Raw genomic sequence first — 14,203 nt, forward strand, 5'->3', positions numbered from 1 at the left:
TTTAGGTTTAATCCAAAATGGTAATGCAATTAAAGAAAGGAAATGAGGTATACAACCATGTGCGTGCTATCATACACACATCATATGAAAAATTGCTCATACACATTGGCTTTTGCCTGCACCCACAAACAAATTTATTTCAATGAAAGAAAGGTGAGATTGACATTCATGGAATAGGCTTTGACACCTATCTTCCATCTTCAGAAACATAATAACCATAAACATATTTTTCTAAAAAAGGAAATGTATCGGAGGCTTCCCTAAAAGTTCAATATTGTTGTTGCTTAAAGTGAGAAAATTGATACAGCCCCTAAAGGTGGAATGTTAAATTGTGCTTCAAATATTCTTAAATAAATTGCATGATTGGAGAGAGTTTCAAACATAACTAAAACTTCATCATATTATATTTCAATTCATTTTCTATTCTCTATCTTCTTAATGTTAAGGAAAATGAAATGAGAGAACATTTTAGACTATACAACCTTTAGTGTTCTATGAAAATCGCGCACCACGGTCTGTAGCTTGCAATCTCAGATGTAACTTGCTAGGATACTAACACTTTTTGGTATATCTGGAGAAGATAAATCCATGAAAATGCACTTCTAACCAAGTACCGTGACATAATTTTAAAAATTACAAAATAAGTTGCCTTGAGCTACCCCGAGACTTTTGCTCAAATGGTATCTCCTCATTCTCCCACGTGAGAGATTGAAGGTTCAACTATCCACTGGTTGTGTTGAGTTGTCGAGGAAAGAAAATGGAAAATGTTGCCTTGACCTACAAGCAAAGTGGAAATTGAAGTTGTAATGACCCGGTCATTTTCATTCCTTTTCCTTTCTCAGATTTGCACGAATATTTTTTTTCCGTTGATCTTTTTCATTCTGAGTTTAGTTCCTCGTCGCTTAGTGTCGTCTTGAGAGCTCTGGAGTGATTTCTGAGACTCTGTTCTGTGGATTGACAACTTCCTTTGAGGACCGAGTCGTTTCCACATTTTTCGTTTTTCGACACTATTCACTATTTCGCCCTTTTCCCTATTTTATCTTTTCCATGTTTGTCACTTTGTTGGCATAACCACACTTCTTGTGTTTGGAGTTGGTTTCCGACTTCACGTATCTTCATTCTCAGTGGATTCCATGAAATATGTATCTTTACTTTTGTAGTAAAGCACTCTGGTTGCTCTCGGTGTCCATAGGGGCATGGATGTACAGTTCTTTGGAATCTTTTTCTTTTCTTGGGGTGTTTTTCATAAATATCTTTTGAAGATATTTATTTCAGGGGTTTCTAAGAAAATTTCTTTTTGGAAGATATTTTCATTCTGGGACAGTTTCGCAATTTTTACTTTTTGGAGGGGTCATTGTGCAATTAACGAAAGTTATTGCTCAATGTCTTGTTTTGAGCCTAGATCCTCATACGGGATTCATTTCCACTTTTCGTTGAGTCGTGTACGCTTGTTTGGGGCCTAACTTTCTGCAAGGGACTCGGTTTTCAACGCCGTTTCTTCCGTTCATATTTTCTCATTTTGAATCTTTTTCGTTCACGGAGTTTTGCCGTTTGAGCGTGTCTGCTCAAATTCCACTTTCCCGGACCCGGCGGGACCCGTTCGGGGCACTTTTAGGGTTTTTCTATAAATAGGATGTGAGACAAGAAAATATCTGAGTTTTCTCTTTCTCCTCTCTTCTGGCCGGAATCCATGGCAGCCATGGCTTCCATTTTCTCTCTCCTCTTTTGGTCCACTTTTCCTTGATGAAAAGTCTTCGGCCTTAACATTTATTGTTCCTCTCGACGTGCTCTACCATTCCCCCTTATTAGAATTCAGTTTTGGCCATTTCTTGAGTTTAAGTTTGAAGTCAAGTTGTGATTTTGATGGGCCTTCCATGGGGGTAATGTTCACGGTGTTGTCCCCGACAAAACCTAGAAGTTTCGTTGGATTCGGAGCACTTTCATTTTGGTGGAGATTTGAGATTTCATCTCAAATGTAGGTAAGGAATGTTTTAGGATTATTTGTGTGTTGTATTGTGTGTTTGCCAGATTATACAACATATATGTATGCCTTGTATCAAATCTAGAAAGTTATTAATTTTTATTTTTTTGTATAAGATTTAAAATTCATGATGATATATAACTTTGATTTGAATTGTGGCATGCTAGAAAGTTTAGTTTTAATATATTTGTTAACATATATTAAATTGGGATTAATTAAATAAGAATAGCACTTTTTAATTAATATTTATCTTTTGTGAAAGATCAAAGTTCATGGCTATACATTGCATGAAATTGAGTTGTGTTATACTTTTAAATTAAGTCTTGGCATGTTCTTTAACATACTTTAATTTGAGAGCATTTGGTTAAGATAGAAATTCTAGAGGCTTTAATTAAATGAAATAATTAAAATCTATTTTGTGGTTTCATTGGCCTAATTAAGCTTTTAAATGCATATATGTAATGACCATGATTTGTCCTTTAACATATATTAAATTGAGGCCATTTGGAAATGATGTGAAATCTAAAGAATTTAATTATTTTGGTTTAATTAAATTCTATCTTGTTTATCCATGGATTTAATCATGTTTTAGAAATTACTTCTATGTTGAGATCATAGATTTGGACTTGTTGAGTATTCACTTGATTATGTTTAAGCATTGAGTACCTTGTTGTTAAATTTATATTCATAAGAACTTGTTTCCAATATTGAATATATGATTGACTTGTGTATGGAAGGTGATTTTGTGCATTATATAAATTAAGTATAAGTTGTGAACTTATTTGGTATAAGTTTGGTCTAACTTATTGATTTTTGTATAAGTTTTGGACTTATTGATTTTGGAAAGCTTGTATGGACATATTTCATGTAATGGCTAGGGTTTGGCTCTAGTACGGAGATAAGAGTCTTCTAAGTCATAAGTGCGCACTAGGTAGTACCTTGTAAGTTGTAATTGCCCGGAATAACTTATGCATGTACGCACTAGGTAGTGCCTTGTGGGTCATAATTACCCGGAAACACTTGCTTGGTCTAGTGACCATATGTCTTAGTCTTTTTACTTTGATTTCGCATTCAAATTCAAGTTGTTAATCATGGATTACTTGTAACTTGAGAATTGGTGCTTGCCTATGTATTTTGATCTCATTTAGTACACTTGAAATTGTATACTTGAACTTGTATCCTTATTTGTGCATCTAAACCCTAGATAGTATACTTACGCATTGTATGTTTGATTTGTGCAATCAGACTTCATTATGTATACTTGTGTCGTATATGCTCGTCTTATGCGTAATTTATTTAACTTAGTATACTTGCGCCTGTATACTTGATTTATGAGTTTTCCATGTTAATTGTATCTTTGTATATGCACGCTTAGACAATGCATAACTTGTTTAACATGATTTAGTGTACTTGAGCATGCATACTTGTATGTCGTTGTTCATTTCAATTGCATGGTACCTTAGGATGCTCCCTGAGTCTCACTTGACATAGACGTTAGGTAGCATGAGCCCCTTTAACATGTTTCGCCTTAAGGTGATGAAATTATAAAACGTAGGTCAATGCATGCTCATTTCCTACAAGTAGCTTTAAGTTGCTCACCCCTACGTTACTGGGGCATATTTCAGGTGCAGGTTACAAGTTGTGGAGATTGGCATTTACCTTTGATGGTTTAGAGTTTTGAAGTTCCTTTAGAGGCATTCTTGTTCACATGCAAGTGTTAGCATGTTTAAGATTTGTTTATGAAATGTAATTTTCCTAACTTAAAGGTTTGGCATGTCAAATCTTGTAAATGGAATGTAATGAGGCCGTAGGCCATTGTTACATATTTAAAATGCTATATTACACTTGCGTGCATGTTTACATCATCACACTTTAGCATAAAATGTAATTTGATCATGCCATGGAATATTCCAAGTGGACTTTCAGCCATGGGTGCATAATAGGAGGTTTATGCACTTTCTCGAGTCATTTTGGTCGACCGAAATGCCATTTCGGTCGACCAAAGCCTTGTGGGTTTTGTTTGAACCTTGAAACTTCACTTTCCAGTAGCCAAAGTCAGCATTTAGGGTCATTTCGGTTGACCGATGGCTCATTTCGGTCGGCCGATAGTTCCTTTTGGTGTATCAAACCAACGAAGTCTTAAAGACTTGTTTTCAGCTGAAATTTTGTCTATTTCGGTCATCCGATGTGCCACTTCGGTCGACCGAAATAGCTAGATCCCGAGAGTAGCTTCAGTCCAGTTTCAACACTGTTCTTCCGACTTCAAATGACTATAACTCCTTCGTTTTAAACCCAAATAGGGTGATTCTTGAGCTTAAATTCATGAATTTTGAGTTAGCTTTCCAATGGTACCAATGCCATTCTCAGATTCCAATCACAGTGGGAGTTATTTAAGTTTTAGTGAGAGGGTGTCAGTTTTCGCTTAAACCGGGAAATGACGTTTTGTGGGATTCTTGTCCAATGTTCTTAGAACCTCTTGAAAAGTCATGAAATGATTAAGTTAGGTTGTTTTCACCTTTTTTTTACTTGTTTAGAGTCAAGTTTCTCTTTTTGGTTGTGAGTTGACCATTTAGTCCTTGGTTCATGGTTTTTGTCCGTTTCGACCTTTGTTTCCGTTTTTGTTCTCCTCGAACTCCGTGACTTCTTGGAAGGTCACATTGGTGTCTTAGAGATGGTCTATATCTTTATAGACTTTGGTTCTGTCTTTTGCTTCCTCATTTCGGACTCATTATCGGGTCAACTTTCGGTTCATCACTAACGAACAGGGTTGAAAAACTCGGGTCGCCACAGAAGCGCTTACCTCAGCTCACCTTCAACACACTCATCAATGAAAGTGAAAGATCAAGTTTGAAGTCCATCTCCCCACATCTCAAACTTATCCATAGATGTATTAGCTTTTCTTCAAAAAGCATCGGGTGCCTTTTCTCTCCCACCTATACCACATAGAGCAAAGTAACAAAAAATAGAATCTACAAAAATAAAATAAAGACAAGCATATGCATAACACCATAAGTGATCAGTGAAAGCTTACCTTTCCATGTCCCGAAGGGACCATAAATGTTATGGAACCTCCCAATCCGACATTCTATTCCAAAATCTTTAATGTAATGCTTGCATAACTTTTCTGTTGCCAGTTTCTCCAAGCCATATGAATCTTGAGGCTAAACATAAAATGAAATTAATCTAATATTAATAATATGTTACAAAACAAAATACAATTAGATTATATTGTCATTGACTCAAAAGAGTATCAAACCTCCGCAGGCCATGCATCAGTTTCGTTCAAGCTCACATTAGTTCCCAGTTGCTTAAATTCAGAGTAGATGCAAGCACTAGAGGCATAGAACAACCTGCATGTAGCCAGCTGTGAGTTACTAAGGCTCCGTTTGTTTAGAGGAATTTTTTTTTTTTTTTTTCGGTTTTTACGAAGAAAGGAGATATTAAAACCTAACAAAAAAACTTATCCATCCACCCAATGGACTTCACCTCAACCTCAACCTCAACCTAGACCTTTGCCAAACACCGGAAAATAAAAAAAATATATATATATTCTAGCTGAAAAAGGAATATATTTTTCAGTGAATTTGGAGCCTAACTACTTTAGTAAAAATATATTGTACTTATTGTAAATGCAACAATAATAAGATCATGAAATAAAGCAATTAATGGAGATAAAATTCAGACTTGAGAACTCAAATTTTAACAAAAATGTAAATTCCAAGAACAACAAAGTACCAATATAGATTAAGTCTAAGCCGACAGACCTCTTGACCCCGTTGATCCTAGCAGCCTCAAGCATGTTGAAACTATTCATTGTGTTGTTATACATGATGACAGAGTGATTGGTCTGAATGAAGCCCATCCAACCCATATCCGCGGCAAACTAACGTAACGCTTTGTTTAGAAAAGTAATGAACATATATCATCTTCCAACTTAACAAAATCAGCCAACCTTAAACAAATCCCACGAGGATCTCAGTCAAATTTCAGATGAAACTCAACCAGGAAAGGACACAATTTTTCTTTGTTTTCTACACTATGATAGCCCCATTTAGAGATAACAACTACGATTTTTGGGAAAAGTAAATATATATATATATATATCATTAGCAACTTGCTTTTCTTATGTGCAGGTAACAATTCAATTAAAACCATGTAAATAAACTATCGAGTCAAGGTGCATCAATCTATCAATGCATTAAACCACATATAGATTTCATAAGGTACTACACTATCCAAGAGCAGATTTGTTCCGAAATATAGTAGACATATCACTAATAGAAATATATAATAATAGAAAAACCTTCTTTGACTGCAACTAGAAGAACTGACTGGCTTCCAACCAATTCATTCCTTGCCATCAGCAGCACGAAGGGATCCGAGTTGGACAGGGGCTTGGGTTCCCACCACCTTAGAAGAGCCATAAACTGACAAATCCATGCCCTCAGCTTTCTCCTTTTCAATCTGGTCTTTGATCCAGAAGTAAGTAATTCTCAGCCCATCCTACAAAAGTAGGAAGTAGTAAATTTAAATTTTCCGTAACTATGAACTCTGGAGATTTGCATAACTTCATCAACAAACAAATTTGACTCAGAATAGTAACTGAAATTACATCCAAATGTAGATTTCAAGCTTTATAGGTACCTTCAGTTTCATAGTTGGAGCCCAACCAAGTTTCTCTTTGATCAGTGTGTTCTCTGAGTTACGACCACAGACACCTTCTGGGCCAGGAATGTGGTTGATAGGGAGGTTCTTGTTCTCGAAGCTAAGAACAATCTCAGCCATCTCATTCAAGCTAACCATCTCATTGCTTCCAATGTTCACTGGCTCCCGGAAGTCTGATTTTGTCAATCTGGGTTGAATCGAAAATGGTAACGCAATTAGGGAAAGGAAATGAGGAATGTAACTATGTGCATGCCTATAACGTGCACAGCATAATAAAAATTGCTCATACACATTGGTGTGCACACACTCCTACGAACAGATTTACAACAATGAAAGAAATGAGAGATTGACAATTATGGATTAGGCTTGTTCACCTATCTTCCATCTTCAGCCACATAATAACCAAGGCTTCCCTAGAAGTTCAATATTGTTGCTGCTTAAAGTGAAATTAAATTGATACAGTACCTAAAACTGGAACGTTAAAAATGTACTCCAAATACTCCTAAATTATTGCATGATTGGAGATAGTTTTGATCATAACAGGAATATCTAAAAGTAATTCTAAATGCAAGATTCATCTTATTTCCTTCAAGGAGTAGATTAATGAAATACAAAAGTATTAAAAGAAGAAGCTGATATTGATACCATGTCCCTTTCCTGAAATCTTCACCTAAAGAAACTTTACCAAATTATATTTCAATTCAATTTCTATTTTATGTTTCCATTTAATGTTAAGGAAAAGGAAACAAGAGAACATTTTAGATAATAAACTTAGTGATTTAAGAAAACTGTGCACTATGGTCTGTAGCTTGCAATCCATAATCTAAATTGCTAGGGTATTAACATTTATTTTTGGTAAATCTGGAGAAGATATATCCATGAACTTGAACTTCTAACCAAGTACCTAGAGAAAATTTCAAAAATTACAAAATAGGTTGCCTTGAGCTACCACAAGCCTTTAGCTCAAGTCGTATATCCTCATCCTCTTATGTGGGAGTTCAACTCTGCACTGGTTGTGTTGAGTTGTGTGTGTGTGCGCGCACTCTTACTTACCAAAGAAAGAAAATGGAAAATGTTGCCTTCACCTACAAGAAAATAGGAAATTGAAGTGCTTACCTCAGCACACCTTCAACACACTCATCAATGAAAGTGAAAGATAGAGTTTGAAGTCCATCTCCCCACGTCTCAAACTTATCCGTAGATGTAATGGCTTTTCTGCAAAAAGCAGCAGGTGCCTTTTCTCTCCCACCTATACCACATAGAGCAAAGTAACTAAGAATAGAATCTACAAAAAGAAAATAAAGATGAGCATATGCATAACACCATAAGTGATCACTGAAAGCTTACCTTTCCATGTCCCGAAGGGACCATAAATTTTTTGGAACCTCCCAATCCGACATTCTATTCCAAAATCTTTGGTGTAATGCTTGCATAACTCTTCTGTTGCCAGTTTCTCCAAGCCATATGCATCTTGAGGATAAACATAAAATGAAATTTATCTACTATTAATAATATATTACAAAACAAAATACAATTAGATTATATTGTTATTGACTCAGAAGAGTATCAAACCTCCGCAGGCCATGCATCAGATTCCTTCAAGCTCACATTAGTTTCTAGTTGCTTAAATTCAGGGTAGATGCAAGCCATCTGCAAGTTACCAAGGCTCCATTTGTTTAGATGTAAAATATTTTTTCAAAAATACTTTTTTCATTTTTGGTGTTAGGTTGTCGTAAAATAATTACGAAGAAAAAAGATATCAAAACCTAACAAAAAAAACTTGTCCATTGCCTCAACCTAGAACTTTGCCAAACACCAAAAAATAAAAATAAAAATTATATATTTTAGCTGAAAAAGGAATATATTTTCAGAGGAAGATATTTTACGTGGAAGCAAACCAATCCTAAATACTTGGTAAAAACATATTGTACTTATTGTTAATGCAACAATAAGGGCATGAACTAAAGCAATTAATGCAGATAAAATTCAGACTTGAGAACTCAAATTTCAATAAAAATGTACATTCCAAGAACTACAAAGTACCAATATAGATTAAGTCTAAGCCGACAGACCTCTTGACCCCATTGATCCTAGCAGCCTCAAGCATGTTGAAACTAATCATTGTGTTGTTATACATAATAACAGAGTGGTTGGACTGAATGAAGCCCATCCCACCCATATCCGCGGCAAGATTGAAGACATGGTCGACTCCTTCAGTGACCTTGAGGCAATTATCCATCACCCTGAGATCCACCGGATGAAATTCATGACAGAACATGTCTTCTGTCATGTGCTCATCTTCTTCCAGTCAGAAGCTATAATGTAGTGGCCCTCGCTCTTCAAACGGCGAGCAACGTGCGAGGCTATAAAGCCTCCTGCCCCATTAATAGAAATTCGGAGCTTCTCAGATCGCCAGTAAGGTTCTCTTTCGAGGTTCTCGTAGGTGTATGCACCATAATTGGTCTCATTGGTACTTCCCATTCTACAGGAACAAGAGAAGATATTGCAATTACAGACCCATTACAATAATTGATCCATATTGAGCACTAACATCAAAAAGGAACATTAAACAAGAAAATTTGTATTATGTTTATATGTAAAATATATATATATATATATATATATATATATATATATATATATATATATATATATATATTTTTGGTGTTTGGTTATAGTACAAAGAAAAAAAATTTAAAACCTAGCAAAAATAACTTATCCATCATTTTTCGACCAGCCTATTGGAACTCAACCTTGACTTAAACTTTTGCCAATCACCTAAAAATAAAAAAATAAATATATTTTACCTAGAAAAGGAAAATCTTTTCAAAGAAATTCTTTTTTGGCCTTAAAGCCTTCCTTATTCCTCACCTTAAAATAGCCTTTAAGGATTTTATTTGCTTAAAACTTAAATAAGTTGCTAGTTAGTTTTGTACTTTGAATGATTTTTCATCTTTTTCCAGGCCATGAAAATCATGGTCCGGTGGAGCTTCGGACTATCAACGACGTTTTGGTCATTATCCCAAGTCGCCGTGGTTGCTCTGTTGTGAAGGCTTCACCGTTCTGGGCTTGGTCAGCACATTCACTTCTTCCTAATTCTCGATGGCCGGTGAATTTGGAGTCTCCTCGAATCCTCTGTCTTATAGTTGACGGTCAAAATGAGCATCAAAAGTCAAACGTAATGATGGTTTTGTGGCTTAAGCGTGGTGCGTATGTTAAATTTATGGCTTCACCTTTGGGGTGGTTTATCTTGTATCCATTACACCACGTAGGAAATGCACAGCTGGTAGTTTTCCTGATGCCTATGGAATTTGTGGCTGTTGGCTTTGTTTGTCCTCAGTCCCACTTTGATGTCACTGTTGTGGGCAGCCCATTAGTCTTGTCATCTGACGTCCTGTTTGTTAGGCTCCCTTAGTGGGTAGCTATAGTTTGGAATTTTAGTTTAGGTTTTCGTGATGATCCTCATGGCTGTTGGAGTGTGCAGAACCCAATGGGCTTATTTGGCGGTGGCTTAGCCCAATCATTGGTGGGTATGTTCAATGGACCCGATGTGGAGTTTAGTGGTGTTTTAAAACCCTATTTATAGCTTGCACGTAAGCATTGCCAGTTGATTTTGGGTATTTTCTTCAGTTTGGGTTGTCACATCTTTATGACCATTTCTTGTGGTGGATTTGTGTGTTGTCTATCCTCTGCCTTTGGGTGTTGGGATGTTTTGTTTGTTTGTGCTATGTAAATGCCGTATGGCTTTTTTTTCTGATTGCCAGGGGCAAAAAAAGAAAAAAAAAGACTTTTGAGTCAATAAATATAAGCATTCACCAAAAATGTATATGAGCATTTAAACTATAAAATCATAAATTCATTAATAAAATATGTCAGAACACATTCAGTGATGGGACTTCATGTTAGTTTACATTGGGTTGGACTGAGTGCAGGGGTGTCTGTACTGGTTCAAGTGCCTATGTGTGTTTGGTTGTGAGAATGTGTTTGGGTGGATTAAGTGGAGAGAAAAGAGAGGATAGGGAGAGAAAGGGTAGTGGAGTAAGTTATAAATTATTAATACCAAAAATGCCCTCTACAAATCAACATATAGAAAAGTAATTCCATTTATGTCCCAATATGCTTAGTGGAATGCAAGGATGTATGACAATGCTAAAAGTTATTAAAAATTTTAGGATGGGAAAGGATTGAGTCGAATAGGTATAACAGATATAACAAAAATAAATTTTTCATATGCTCATAACAAAGTTTAAATACTGTTGTTACCTTCAACCATGTTGAATGGTTCATCTTAGCCTTGTGATACTTTTTCTTTTTTATTTTTATTTTTTATTTTTGTTTTTACCCATGGCATTGAATTATCAAAAAGAAACAATATTTTGAAAATAAATAATGTATGAAGTGGTTATGAAAAGGTATGACTGTAATTTGGTCACTATCCTTTCTTTTCTTTTCTCTCCTCTATCTTATCCAAACAAGAATAATTATCCTTTCTTTTCTTTTCTCCCCTATCTATCTAAACATGAATAGAAATTATTACTATCATTTATTTTCTTTTCTCTCTTAACTAATACTATCCTTTCTTTTCTTTTCTCCTCTGTTTATCCAAACCCACCCTAAGGGCTTCATAGAGTTGTTTTTAATTGTTTGGTGGGGCTGGGGCAGCGATGATCAGAATAATCATGGACGGCAAGGATGTTAAGAACCCTCTCGACTTCTTTGAGTTTGTTGGCAAAGGCGACAAGAATTGCAAAATCTTTGGACCGAGAGAAATTCTGCTTAGCATCAAGAATTTCTTCAACTTCAGCAACAACTTCAAAGAGCTGAGTTTGAAGGGATGTGAAGCCTGCAGCAGGTGGAGTAGTATTTGACATTAGGGTTTGCGTGGTCTGTGAAGATAGAAAGGATGGATTGGGTGAAACTTCCAAGAGTCTCGATGATGCCAGTTGAAGGAGAAGAGAGAGAGGTGATTGTGGCAATTGACGACGGACTGTTGATCGATGAGATTTTGGGAACAAAATTTAGGGTTTTGAAGTGAGGGTTTTGAAGGGATTAGAAGACAGGAGGCCTTCTTATATAGGAGTACGTATGGGGTCCTTGTTCTGGTTGGAGAAGGAAGGATTCAGGAATACTAGTTTAAGCGGGATTCTTGCCCAACATTTCAACCTAAAAAAAGCAATATATATATATATATATATATATATATAATATTAAGTATATATAATATTAAGGCTCCGTTTGTTTAAGGCTCCATTTTATTGAAATGTATTGTTTGGGATGTCTTAGATGTTGCAAGGGTTAACCTTCAAGATTTGCTAGGATAGTTAGGAGGTTTTGGGTTGTTGTGGGCATGTCTACACTTTTCTTTACTCCTAAGGGTGTGTTTTAGTGAGATTCCTATCTCACTTTCTCTTTTGTATTTTATTGTTTTATTTATAAAAAAATTTCTTTATTTAGGGGAAAAAAAAAAGAGGTAAAATAATTTATATGTAACACTTTTTCATGTAGAATGTTTTCTTTATTTTTATTTTTCAATTTGGCAAAGGTTTTGAAAATATTTTTCAGAAAATGTTTTTGGTGTCGGGCTTCTAAATGTATTTTTGAATTAAAATTAAAATTCTTATTTGACTCATTAATTATTCAATTTTTCTCTTACTATCAATTGGTCTAATTATTTTTATACCAACAATAATAATTATTTACCAAGAAATATAAAAAAATAATCAATTGATTTTTGAAAAAATGATAAAGAAATCGAAACAAGTCTCTTTATCATCGAATGTAACAAGTGAGGGTTGTTTTTTTATTTATTATTATTATAATTATTATTTTTTTTTTTCCTTCACTTCATGTATCACGTTTTAAGATTTTAGAAAGTAATACTATAGGTTAATCACTAAGCCAATAATGATGACCAATAATAATAATAATAATAATAAAACAAAATTGAAGAAATTAAAAATAGGAAATTATATGATTGTTGTTTAAGAAGAAATTGGCCTCATGCCTCTCGCCCCACAATAGGTATTGGGCTTATTGGTTCTTCTCTTAACAATTGTTTTATTTCTAGTCATTATAGCACATGTAAAATGACTTATCTCTTTCTATTTCTTAAAACTCTTAAAGGTACTTGATTGATGTTTTCAATGCCATATGTTTTTGTTGAGGAGATCGAGAGTAAAATTAATAGGCTCAAAAAATCAATTTGGGAGAATTAATTGGTAAGTTATTTTAGTTAAGTTTTGATAAATTATTTTTCTTCGTAAAAGATTTTCTTTGAATTTGGAACTACCAAACACCGAAAAATATATATTTTAAAAAAAAATAGTTTACACTCAAACAAACAGAGCGTAAGAGTTAACGGAACGAAATTCAAAGTGCGGAACACCATTGAGGGGAACGACGTGGTTTTTGACCCATAATAGAATCTGAATCCAATCCTCAATCCCTCATTATGGTCCATAAAGAGACTAAGCCCACTATTCGGCCCTAACCCAACCTTATAGGAGGATTTCTAGAGCTAAGGCACACAGCCCTTGGCTCGGCCTGCCAACCCACATGCATTTTTTGTTTCAATAGCTCAGCCAACTCAGTACAGCCCTTGGCTCGGCCTGCCAACCCACATGCATTTTTTGTTTCAATAGCTCAGCCAACTCAGTACACCTCCCCCCCCCCCCCCCCCCCAACAACACACACACACACACACACACACACACACACACACACATAAGTAAAAATCACGTGTGATGTAGGTGATTAAAAGTTATTTTATAATAATTTTTAGAGAATTATCAAAATAAATTTTATTTTTAAATAATTAATTAGCGACTTATTTGAGTAATTACAATTTTAAATATTAATGAAATCAAATGTTGTTGTTGTTTTTTTTTTTTTTTTTTTTTTTTCATATTCATGAATTATGAACAAATAGTATTATAAGAGTAAAGATTAAAATTTAAAGAGTTACAAAATTTTACTTAAATAATTATTAATCATGATATAAATGCTAATATTAGATAAATATTAATATTCAAAATTTTAAACTATTAGTCATAATTGTAAATCATAATAGGTCAACAACATAAAATAGTAAAAGATAAATACCAAAACTTATTAAGTAACTAAGTGCATAAAATAGTTCTAACTACTTTTTTGGCGACTTTTTCTCACAATATAAGTTTAACAATGAAGTGATATTAGTGGTGATAATTTAAACCCATTATTTAATAAATGTTGAATCGTGGATAGCAGAAAAAATGGACTAGGAGACAAATATTTTGAAAAAATCACGGATATAATTGAATTTGTGACTTTGTGTACTTTGATTCCTACATATAAAATGTAATTAGGACAATATGATTTCTTTTTTTGGTTAGGAGACAATTCGATTTCAAATATAATTATTGACTAAAATTTTCATATAAATTATAAATACAACAAATTAAAAAAAAAATAAAAGTTCCGACTCACAAAATTTGAATAATATTGAAAAGAAATATATTGATTTTAATGAACTATATTTTATTTAGTGAGAGATTAAACTTGTAACAGTAGAAAATA

At 34.4% G+C, this 14,203-nt stretch overlaps 2 pseudogenes; both read right to left on the reverse strand.

The window, feature by feature from the left end:
* Positions 1–4,777: 4,777 nt before the first annotated feature.
* On the reverse strand, positions 4,778–6,164 carry LOC132296354 (GDP-mannose 3,5-epimerase 1-like; annotated as a pseudogene).
* Positions 6,165–6,229: 65 nt separating this feature from the next.
* On the reverse strand, positions 6,230–9,127 carry LOC132287402 (GDP-mannose 3,5-epimerase 1-like; annotated as a pseudogene).
* Positions 9,128–14,203: the final 5,076 nt, after the last annotated feature.

The sequence above is a fragment of the Cornus florida genome, unplaced genomic scaffold, assembly GCF_030987335.1.
Source record: "Cornus florida cultivar Cherokee Brave unplaced genomic scaffold, ASM3098733v1 CherokeeBrave_3.0.0_Hap2_Chr02, whole genome shotgun sequence".
NCBI classification, from domain to species: Eukaryota; Viridiplantae; Streptophyta; class Magnoliopsida; order Cornales; family Cornaceae; genus Cornus; species Cornus florida.